Here is a 12,607-nt window from a genome sequence, read left to right on the forward strand (position 1 = left end):
AAATCAATAATTCACTCTTGCATAAATTTTCCATATAGCTACTGAATGCCTACTATATACCACGAATGGCTTATGCTTCCTCCATAAGGACTCCCATCTAACCACTGGTGTTCTACCCATTTATTACCAAATGCATAGAGCACTGTTCTCCAAAGTGTGCTCCAAGGAACAGTAGTCTCCTGAGCTCACCCACGAAACATGATTAAATCATGTTGGAAATGGTGTACACTTTACCCTATTTGAGATTCTCAATGCAATTCTCAATATTAAAGGCTCTGAAAAGTCCTCCAGTAAAGAAACCCATTTGATTGTTTATTTCCCCAATTAATTTTGATGAGGAGATTCTTTTTTGAGTACCCTACTGACATCCCTTGAAACTACTATTTCTCACTATAACCCTTAGCAAATTCTGGTCCAGAGGACAGCAGCCACTTTCCTGGGTTCTTTGCTATTGCCTTTTTTCTCTCTTGCCATCCCAATAGCAAATTACAAACCTTCCATGGACAGGAATCCTTTAATGCTTAATCATTTCCAAGGAATCTTAAGCACTGAGCAAATGGAACCCATACTCTGTGGCCTGGCATTTGAGAGTGGCCCCAGTGAGGCCCTTTCTAGTCTATTTCCCCCAAGTTCCTCTGCTCTGGCATAACTTGTCCTTACCTCAGAATTACTAGGTACAATTTCACCTCTGTTCTTGTTCTCCTCTTCATTTCCACCCTTCAGAATGCTTCATGCTCCTTAAGACCCAGTTCAGTGCATTTTCCTTCCAGGAAGCATTCCTTAGTTAAATCCAAAGGAATTATCTTTCCCTTCTCTGAAATTCCACAACACCATTTAATCCTTTTTTATGGCTCCTATCCAAATTATTCTGTTTTTCACTTATCACGTATATGATCTGTGTATACGTTTTATCTCTCCTTGTAGACTAAATTTCTTGAAGGCAGGAACTGTATCTAATTCATCGTTGAAGCCTGCAATGTTCATAGTAGTTGCTTTATAATTATTTATTGACTGATTAATGGCATTGAGACCTTTCAAGGAAGCAGATATTTTTTATATCACTAAAGACCAAGTTATACTCTGAATAGTGTCAGCACCATACATACTTCAATGTTTTTAAAATTGACTCAGGTATATACAATGCACATTACTTACAAATTCGGTTTTGTTACTTACACAAACATTCACTCTCGTCTTATAATAACCAAGTTTCAGAGGAATAGCTATGAAGCAATAGTTTCCGCCAACAGAGTGTGGAATATTCACTGCATTCAAAGCCTCCTACAATGACTTGAGAGACCACACAGGAGTAATCCAGTTAATCTTCCTGCCTCTGGGCAAGACCAAACTTCAGCACTTCTCCTGAGAGATGAAGATCTGTCTTGTTTTTAAACATTTCCAGAAAAGGAGATTCCACAACCTCCCTTTAATGGCATCTTATAATACTTAACTTTCATTCCTGGGACATTTTCCTTTCCTTTTGACCTAAGTCAACTCTCCCTTACTTTAAGTAGCCAACAGAAGCTATTTTCCAATTTTTTAAAAGTATCTTTACTGTTCTCTGGATACCCAATGAATTCTTTAATTGTTGCTATATACGGTGGAATAATCGTTTATTTCCTATATGTTAATTTTTCATGCCTACCTCAAACTTATTTTTAACAGTTTGCTATTCTGCATACAAGATTAAAAGCTAGAGATTTATATTCACAGTAACATTCCTTGAAATAAAATGAAATCCAGCCCAAATTAAGGGTCTACTGTCAGTAAGAATCATTCCAAATTCTGTGACAATTTCCATTTCTAACAATGAAAGAGTTAACCATTTAAAGTTGTTGTGCTAATAAAAGGAAATATGAAAAAAAAACTTTCATTAAGCATTTACCCCCTAAAACTCAGACAAATATTAAAACCCCGCAGAGGAAAGAAGGGCCCTGACAGTACTGACAGATACAACTGTTCTTTGCTTGCCGAATACCGGCCTCCCCTTGAATTGCATTATGTCTTGAATTTCACAATCTTTGATCACAGGCATTTAGAATGGTGATCCCTCAAACCAGTCATAGAGTACAGGTTGTTATATTACTAAACATTTACCAGGAAGAAAGATCAGGAATCTGAGTGATTTCCCTAAAACCAAGTGAACAGAAAAATTCTTGTTACTTTGTTTTCTCTTTAATCTCAGCTAGAAGCAATTCCCCAGTCCCCTTGCCCTTCTATGAAATTCTGCAGCACTTTGTGGCTCCCATGGCACTATTCACATGTGGTTCTGTTTTATGCCTCAGTTCTTCTGTGCGGGTCTTACTTCCAACTCTAAATGGTGAGCTCCTTGGCAGCAGGGACTATGTTCCATGCACCTCAGTGCCTAGTTCAGTACCTCGTCCAGGGAAGCCACTGTACACAATATTTTTTCAATTAATAAACATATTACCAGGGGAAGGAGTTGGGATGCAGACAAGAGCATGGAATGGATGTGAGAACTGTTACGAATAAGCAGAGGTTCAACTGTAGAATATATTTTTTAGATGTTTCATTATTTCCACATGCATGTTTTGGGGGAACTTGGTTCTGTCAATGGTCAAATCAAGATCTGGTCCCTAAATGAACACTGGGGTCCCCTTTAGCACCGTTATTCCATGGTTCAGGTGTATAAACAAGCACGGTCACATCATGTACAATTTGTAGGTTGCACAGAAATTAGAACAATTACCTGCTTCACTGTCACTAGAAAAATTTGTTATGACTATTACTACGGCAGTTTTAAAGATGTTTAAAATAATTTCTTTGGGCCAGGCACAGTTGCTTACACCTGCAGTCCTAGCACTCTGGGAGGCCAAAGTGGGAGGATCACTTGAGCTCAGGAGTTTGAGACCAGCCTGAGCAAGAGCAAGACTTCATCTCTACTAAAAATAGAAAAAATTGGCTGGGCACAGTAGTGCACACCTGTAGTCCCAGCTACTGGGGAGGCTGAGGCAGGAGGATCACTTGAGCCCAGGAATTTGAGGTTGCAATGAGCTATGATGATGCCACTGCACTCCAGCTGGGGTGACAGAGTATGAACTCTTGTCTGCAAAAATAAATAAAATAAATAAAATAAAAAATAAAATAAAATAATAAAATAAAATAATTTCTCTGTCATAGGTAGTCTGATCGTTTCCCTTGCAATCTCTTGTTAGCACTATAAATAAACTATTTGTAAACTATTATTCTTCTTTTCATGGCAAAAATGTAATTATAATTGAATAACACAGGTTTATTACAAAAGGACACATGATTTTCTTAGGTCTTATAATAGTTTTGAGTTTCCAACACAAAGTCCATTGACATTTCAAAAGGGAGAGGACCAATTTTTTGAGACTTATTCCTTGCAAACTGACCACTTTGAACAAAAAGAAAATAATTTTTTCCCAAAGCCACCACATTAGAGAAATGTTATTTAAGACTTCTAACTCATTCCATTGGAATTCCTAAATGCTTATTTCATCTATTCATGAAGTCACTAGTATCGTAGCTGGAATGTGGGAGATAGGGGACTTCCTAATGCATACGAGTAAAAAAATAAAAACAAAAACCAAATATAAATTTTATATTTTATCAATGGCAACCAACATTGTGAAAACATTTTTTTGGTAAAGGCATTCATACCTTTTCAACTAGAAAAAGAGCCAGAAGTACAGATGGTCTCTAGTGAATTTTAAAATCTGAAAGCCATTGTCTTCATTTTTTTCAACAAAATTTGACCCCACCTTCTCAGAATCCCACTCCTTCCTCTTAGATGTCAAACTCATACCAGCGCTTAATTCCCTGCAGCTTGCTGTACATCTGTTACACCTTCATCAGTCTCTTAAAAATGTTAGCTGTGCATTTTTGTGAACCACTCAACATCTAGTAAAGTTACTGAAGCTGTTTCTAATAAGGCGAATGTGTTGAGTGATATATATTCTGAGGTAATGGAGCTCCAGGACTTATGAGCAGCACACAGCATAGTCAAACTCCACCCTTATCTGCAAGTCCTATCTCTGACAGCATTTCAGCAATATTCAATTTACAGTTAGAAAGAAATGAAGGAAGTATCTTCCATATTCCTTAGAGAACTAGAAGGATCAATGTTTTCAGAAATGTAATCTGTAATCGTTTCCTGATCCATAAAAACCAAATGTGAAGGTACTTTCAGTTGTATTACCTCTGTATCCCTTTGTTTATCCTTTGTAGTTGTGCGCTTTCACTAATACGTTCACCTGTAAAACGTTTAATCCAGAAAGCAATCACCTAGTGCCCACTAGACCCCTTTTTCAGTTTTAGGTCCTGTAGGGAACTCAAATACGTATCAGGCATGCTTTCTGTCCTCTAGCTACTTACAATCTAGTTAAAAAGATAGAATATAAAATAATTATTCTGGAAAAAAAAATGAATATTTTTTTTTCAAAATCATTTTACTACCCACCCCTCATATACCCTCCCCAGGCAGAAAGTGATGACTCTAATGCTTATTATGTCAAGATAATTTAATTTCATGCAAATAAGTATTTCTGGACATACATGTCAGATTTTTCAAAGCGAGCCAACACCTAGCCTCTCTCAATTTCTATTAAAATCTTTCAATGTCACCTCAAATGGGACTCCCTTATGAAACCTTTAAGGAAACTACTCAGTACTCTGAATTCCACAGCTGTCTAATCAGATTTTTGTGTGTGTGTATATGTATGTATATACATACACCTGTTTATATATGATTCCCTGTGTTCTGCTATATTATTAATTCTTAGAGGATGATGTCTTGGTTTTCCTAATATTTTCGTTACCAAAAAAAAAAAAAAAAACTGAGAATTTATACTTTAAAGCAACTTCTTGGTGCATCCCTCTTAATTAAACACTCCCGTAAATCTGTGTTTCCATGTATGATGACTGCTTGAAGTAGTACAGACCAGCGAGTGCAAATCTTTCAGTAGCACGGCCAGTAGAACAACAAACAGGGTAACAGTACTTTGTCAAAGCCTCCATTTTCACTTCAACTGTAATGACAAGACAGGTGGTGCCCTAAGACACTATTTGTATGTTTACTGGATTCTCTCTCCTTTCCCAAAAAGACAGGAGCAAGCCCCCCTATTCATCTGTACATTATGGCAATGGTCAGCCACCTTCTCAGCTCTGAGAGCCTCCACCAATGACTAAGAATCCTCTGGGTGTACTGTCCATGGTGAGATGTCCAGGAGAAAAAGAAGAGACAGGAATGTAAAAACATAAGGGAACCCCTCCTTCCTGGATTGCCCTCCTGCTCCTCACTTCACCTCTCTGCCAGGGAGCTACAAGTCACTCTTCAAGACCTGCCCAAATGTTACCTCCTCCGATGTTTCCTTGACTTCCCTCTGTAATCGCTCCCTCCTCTCTGGTCTTAGCTAGCCACTCCGCCTCTCTAATACACACTCATCCACTGAAATAACTGCACATTTTACATTAAGTTAGGATTGTGGGAACTTAAGCAAAATACCTACTAATATAATATTGGCACACAGTATAACTGAGTATATGGCAGCTATTGCCGTCAATATTCTGAGCCAAGGACTGTGCTATTTCTTTTCTTTTTTTTAGAGACAGGGTTTCCCTGTGTCAGTCACCCAGGCTGGAGTGCAGGGGCATGACCATAGCTCACTGCAACCTCAAACTCCTGGGCTCAAGTGATCCTCCCACCTCAGCCTCCCAAGTTGTTGGGATAACAGACATGAGCCATCACTTCATTTTTTTATTCCCAATAGTATAGGTACAGGACACAGTAGTCAGGTGCTTAGTATTTGCTGAATTAAAGAAAGAAAGAAAAGAGAAAAGGCAAAAAAGGCTATGAGTGGAAGAGTTGCTACAGACTGTTTGGTTCTGTGTCAAAAATATCAATGCAAAACACACTACTTCCTAGCTCCCAAATCTAAAATCAAAAAGGCTTCCTTTGAGAGAAAACAGTTATTTCTATGTGGACTGGCTTTGCTTTGTGTAGCTGTTCACATCTGCAGACCCAACTGCCATTAACAGCCTATTCTACCACGATCTACTTTGAAAACAGAGCCCAGGATTTCTCTGCAAACCCCCAATTCTCCAGTTTTAGGAATACTAGCTTGCCAACGTCTTGTTTTGTGGTTACTTTTCAATTTTGTCAATTTAAAAGAATACAATTAATGTGGAAAGACATTTCAAATTTGTTCACATTTTAGCATACCATGTTGTAAGAACTGAGTCATACAAAAAAAAAGTACTATATTTCACTTCATGTTGAAATTTTCTTTTCAATACCAAGTTTGAACAGTTTTCTCTTTTTCATCTTTTTCCTAATATCAGAGATGTGAAGAATATTAAAAAAAAAAAAGACGAGTTAGACTTCATTCATATCAGAGAAGCTGGATGAAAATTGAAATCCCAGCACTGAAAGCCTGTGTGATCACAGAACTGTCTTTACTGCTGCTTTTACAAAAGCAGCTTTGCCAGCATAAACTCTTGCCTATATTTGAACATATCTGCTACTGGGGACAAAGAAGGAATGCCAGAACCATCACCCTTATTACTGGTGAGTTCTATTGACAGAAATACTTTTCCATTTAAAAATCTGTCAAGTAACTGTTATCTTTTTGCAATGCAATTAATCAATTCCTTTATATATGCCTCTATATACATACCAAACAATGTCTTGGGTTACACAGTCAACACTACCTGTGAAGATGTTAAAACATCTTAAAGATTCAAAGTCAGCAGCATCTGCTGCATATCTACAAGAAATAAGGCATCATCCGTGATCTCAGGGAATTCACAATCTGTTCCAGGAAGCAATTGTCTGTGGAAAGTACTACTCTGCATTGCAGTTCAAATTTCTAAGGGTGCATGGAGAAGGTATCTCTTGGAAGAACTAATTCATGCTTGCATACATTTAATGAATAAATCTGAAAACAGGAAGTTTTTAGTAGTCCTCTCAAAACCCAGACCAATCTTATAGCAGCACAGAGCTTCCATTCAACACTGTACACATATAAACTAGTGGTGCATAAGCAATGAAGCACTAACTCAATTCTAACTCTTTCAAATACTCTACCTGTTTCATGTTTAATCCTTTATCATTCATTTTAAAAATCTGCTTCACCAGTTGCTGAGGGGTGAGGGTGGGAGTGTCACAAATGCACAACCTACGGTATTTCCAGTTCTTTCATGCCCTGATTACTTCTCCACAAAAAACCTAGCCACCCACATAACTTCTCCAACAGCACATTCAAAAGGTAATATGGATATTTTCAAACACAGACTATTTCTTCTTCAATAAAAGCCCAAAAGATAAGTTGCAAATGTCTAACTACGTACTGTATGATCCTATCTGCTATCTCTAATAAATGATTATTAGTGCTCATAAAAAAGGAAAAAAAATAAAACATTAAATTTGAGAGACCCTGACATCGCCTTCCATGAGCAATCTCTATTCAGAACACTCAGACAAAGACCTCACCATGCCAGGTGCATCTAGCCACAGAGAGGAGAAAGCTGGGCTGACTCCAAGGCCCAAGGCCACCAGCGCCTAAAGGACCTGAGGCAGCCCAGCGCTTGCAAACATTTACTTTCAGTCCAATCACACTGGAAAGGGCTGATGGAGAGTTCACTCTGCTGGGGATGACCCAGGCCAGGTGGGATTCAAGAGACTCTCCCTGGTATAGAGGTTTTTGCTGTTCTGGACAGGGAGATGGATCAGCACCAAGAGACAAGGGAGATAGATATACTTTTCTCTTGGGGGCCTATAATACACGCAACCCGGTACTCTGCCGGCTGCACTGCAGGCATCTGAAGGCACAGAGTTACAGCGGGAATATCTGGTTCTAACAAGGCCAGGCAGAAGGAAAGGGTGGTGGGACACAGCCTGCAGAAATTTCAAGGCAGAAACATACAGTGCTATGTTTCCGAGGATTTTTTTTTTGTTTAAAAAAGAAAAAAACCTTGGGCAATTTTTAGTAATGTGATTTAGAATGACAAAGTGTGGTATATTGTATTACTGTTCCAAATGACTCGCTGGCCTCCCTGTTAAGAGGATTATACATCCCTGCCTATTGCCACGTGACTTGCAGTGCCTCTAGCAGGAGGAATATAATTCCTGGCCCTACTGATTTCAGGCTTGGCTGTCTGACTTCCTTTGGCCAATTAAATGTGAACAAATGTGATGTACGCCAGTTCCGGGCATCCGCTTTAAGAAGCCGCTGCATGGTTTTCTTTCTTTCCCCTCCCTACCCTGCCATGGTATTAGCAAGTCCCAGACAGAGGCTGTTCCTTCACATTGGGGCTCAGATTGAAGTCACATGATGCACAGCTATAGTCGATCTAGCTGATATGCAACATCAGAAAAATAAACTTTTGCTGTTTCAAGCCATTCAACATTTAAGGTTGTTACTGCTGTATCATCTAGCATAAGCAGACTAACACACAAATTGGTTACTATAAAATGAACCTAAGTTGCTATCCACCCTGTGTTTTACACTAACCAATTATCCTGTACACTGCAGCCAGATAAGTTACTTGCATGTACAGTTCTGATCATGTAACTTTTTTGCAGGAAAATCCTAAATGATCTTCACAGCTGACCAGATTAAGGTCAGATTCCTACCCTCTATAAGCTACACACTTTCCCAGTTTTTCACTACACAACTTCTTTTCATGTAGGCTACACTCTAACCAGAGCGTGCAACCCACTACTTCCTACCATGTCAATTACTTTCTAGTTTGTCTCCCTTACATACATCTTGATTCTGCCTTCTGAAACCCTACACGTACTTGAAGTCCCTCCTGAAGCTCCATGTTTAGCTATGAAGCCTTTCTTCCTCCAAAGATAAAAAGTACTGAAGTAGTGAATGCTGATGTTTATTGTAACCTATTTTCTGATATGCTTAATCTTCCTCATCACATTATGAATTCTAGAGAGCAGGAATCACTAGTTTAATTACCTCTTAAGTCCCACAGACTCCTCACATGATACTTTTCTCAAAAAGCTCTCATTTAATGTTTGCCTAATTAATGAATTTTGAAAGGATAAGTCAAAACAATTCCTAGGAAAAATACACAGTGAGAAGGTTATGCTGACATTGAGTTCATGCCGCTGCAACACTCTTGGGCCCAGATATAAAGGCAAAAGTGTTAAAGGATGAGGGTAGGAGTGCTGCATCTTACTGGGTAAGGAAACAAGCAAAAGCCTTGGGAAGGATGCTGAAAGACGTTCCGTACTCAACCATGCGTTTGGTCTGAAACAGAGCTGTCCAACAGGAATATAATGTGAGCCATATAGGTAATGTAAAATATTTTTATAGACACATTAAAAAAGCCAAAAGAGACGAAGTAATTTAATAATATGTTTTATTGAACCCAATATATTCAAAATATTTATCTTATATTCTTTTTTTTCCTTGTACTAAGTCTCTGAAATCCGGTGTGCTTTAGCTACACCAGCCACATATTACAGGCTCACAGGGCACATGTGGCTAAATGGCTACTGTACTGAGCTTGTCTCGTGAGACCAAATGCTTAGTTTTCAGAAATTCACAGCAGCAAAATGGTAGAGGCAACAGAAAATGATGGCAGCCATAGACCGTGCAACCAGACTGAATCAAACCTCACTTCAGATGGCATAAGCTATAGATATAATATGGTTTTCCCTTCCTTTTTTCTAAGCAATTTTTTGTAAAGCCAAGATTTTGGTATACATCAATGTGGTTCTTTTAAGGATTCAACTTTCCAAAAGTAACCATTTTATCTTGCTGTAGTCAATTTCTTCCACTCACTATTATGCCAACAACTCTACATACACAGAAGCAGGATCAAACTCCTTGAAATTCAATAGTTCCTAACCTTACTTGTAAATATTAATAAAATAGAAAACACTGAAAGTGAATTTAATGCACAAGATTGAATTAATCAAATAAATCATATGTTACAAGATATTAAACATAATAATGATTTAAAAAGGAGCAAATTCAGTAAAAACGGATAATATCCTAAACAAGGTGATTTTGCAGTTATTCACATTTTCCCCCAAACCCTTCCTTCTTACTCTTTCCTCCTATCTTGCCTAAAACCCAACAAACACAATAACTCCTTTACAATCAAGTGGTCTCATAGTAAATACAGTCATCTCTCAGTATCCTTGGGACATTGGTTCCAGGAACTCCCAGATACCACAATCCACAGATGCTCAAGTCCTTTATATAAAATAACAGAGTATTTGCATATAATCTACACGCATCTCTAGATCATGTATAATACCTAACATGATGTAAATGCTATGTAAATAGTGGCCATACTGTATTTTTATTGGTACCATTTTTTACTGTTACATATTTTTTTTCCAAATATTTTTGATTCATGGTTGGTTGAGTTTGAAGATGTGGAAGCCACAGATATAGAGGGCCGACTATACACTAGACTATACCTGACTGACAATCAGGAGGCCCAGACTGGAGCCAAGCTCTCCCACTGGATGGTCTTGGCCAATTCATGCCTTAAGCATTAGTCTCGTTTGACTTTTTTATTTGCAACAGGATCTCACTCTGTCACCCAGGCTGGAGTGCAGTGGCAGGACCATAGCTCACTGTAACCTCAAACTCCTAGTCTGAAGCAATCCTCACATCTCAGCCTCCCGAGTAGCTGGGACTACAGGCACATGCTACCATATCCAGCTAATTTTTTAATTTTTTGTAGAGTTGGGGGTCTCACTATATTGCTCAGGCTGGTCTTGAACTCCTGGTCTCAAGCAATTCTCCTGCCTCAGCCTCCAAAAGCTGGGATTACAGGCATGAGCCACCACACCTGGCTTTCCTTTGTTTTAAATAAGATAGTTTGAATGGTTGGAGTTCAAAAATCTCTTCTAGTGCTGTAGAGCTGACTTGAGACATGGAAGGACTAAATAAATCTTGAGGGATGAAAGAAGAAAATGGAAAAAGGAGGAAGAATTTTTTTTTCCCTCGGTGTAGCTCCTCAGGAAGACAATATATTTGTGCCAGATATGACAAGAGCATGAAAAGTAAAGGGTCCTAGAATGCACCAGACACTCTGGGGCCACCTGAGAGTCCAAACACAGCTTCTGCAGGCAGAGCTGCTGTGATCAAGGATATTTTCTTGCACTCATCAACAGAGTGTGCATAATGGCATAACTAGGTAGTGATTCTTCACCTGTGTCTTCTCCCTCTGCACCATCTCCTGCCCAAATCCAAAGTTAATCAGAAGGTGGCTAAACTAACAAGCAATTTCCCCCCTTTGTCTCTATTTGCAATACTTGACAGACAGAAACCTTGGACTCAAAACCACAGTCACACTGAGAAGGAAAGACACCCTGACTCTGAAAATGATGAGACAAAGGCTCTTTTGTTTCCCCTCTAAATTACAGAGGAGGTAAGAAGCAGATGTCTCATGCTTGTTCAAAAGGTTACTTTTCTTTTTAAGTGAAACAGAATGCACTCCCATAAATAATGTGTAATATCCAACTGGTAAAAGTATTCAAAGGTATGGCTGGGCGTGGCTCACACCTGTAATCCCAGCACTTTGTGAGGCCAAGGTGGAAGAGTCGCTTGAGGCCAGGAGTTTGAGACCAGCCAGGGCAACATAGTGAGACTCTGTCTCCAAAAAAAAAAAAAATTTAAAAATTAGCCGGGTATGGTGGCATGTGCCCATAGTCCCAGTTACTTAGGAGGTAGAGGTGGGAGAATCACTTTAGCCCGGGAGTTCAAGGTTACAATGAGCTAAGAGCTATGACAGGGCCACTGCATTCCAGTCTGGGTGACAGAGTGAGACCCTATCTCTATTTAAAAAGAAAAAAAAAAAGGTATGCATGTGCCTTATGCTGAAATAAATGTTTCTCCCCTCAAGAGTACAAGTTTGCAAAATGCAACACATACCAAAGAGAAAAATCCAAAGTACAAAGTACATAGTACAAAGCAATTTATAAAGATAGAAATTTGTATAAATTTCCCTTTGCATTCTGACATGCTACATTACACATGCTATATAAAAATTTTTAAATCTAACTTTCAAAAGTCAACCAGAAGAATATCTTCATCTTCTCCTTGCCCTAACACAACACTTACAAAAAATAACTTTTAGGGATTAGGAACAAAAGAAACTGAATTCAGGGAGAACAAGAACAAGAATTCTCAACCCCAGTAGCAGCAGCTGCACCATTTACAAATACCTAGTCTCTCTTCTTAATTTTCATTGGTTCTGCCTCCTCTTTCCATTCCCCAGAGCAGGATGAGCCTCTATTCTCTAATGTCTTCTATTCCACTTCACCCTTTCTTCCTTGACAACATAACAAATACCCCTTCCTCCCCGCTCCTAACCCTTCCCCCCAAGAACTTACCTGACCTTTCTAGGATAGAGACTGCAAACCTGTACAACAACCACTTGGGCATCCATATCAGATGCTTTCCCATCATTTCCAACTCAACCCTCAATAAGATGTAATCCATCAACTTCCCACCGAACTAAAGTAGCTCTTCTTTCTTTAGTTTTGACTGATTTTTCAGTAACTTGGTTTCAAACCCCAGAGCCATCTCCAACTCTCTGTTGCCCTGTCTTCTCCTGTAGGCTGTTAACATCCAAGTTCTGGATA

The 12,607-nt window shown here is 38.9% G+C and overlaps 1 protein-coding gene across 5 annotated transcripts in view; it reads right to left on the minus strand.

The window, feature by feature from the left end:
* Positions 1-12,607, minus strand: part of KIF13A (kinesin family member 13A) — a 193,354-nt gene that overhangs the window by 101,341 nt on the left and 79,406 nt on the right. Inside the window, exon 1 of one of the 5 annotated variants that reach the window (XM_045551852.1) lies at positions 1,177-1,190. The exons of the other annotated variants lie outside the window; for them this stretch is intronic. The gene's annotated coding sequence lies outside the window, so the exon portion shown is untranslated. Of the gene's footprint in view, positions 1-1,176; positions 1,191-12,607 lie in introns of those variants that run through there. 5 annotated transcript variants of the gene reach the window in all.

The sequence above is a fragment of the Lemur catta genome, chromosome 5 (assembly GCF_020740605.2).
Source record: "Lemur catta isolate mLemCat1 chromosome 5, mLemCat1.pri, whole genome shotgun sequence".
Classification (NCBI taxonomy): Eukaryota; Metazoa; Chordata; class Mammalia; order Primates; family Lemuridae; genus Lemur; species Lemur catta.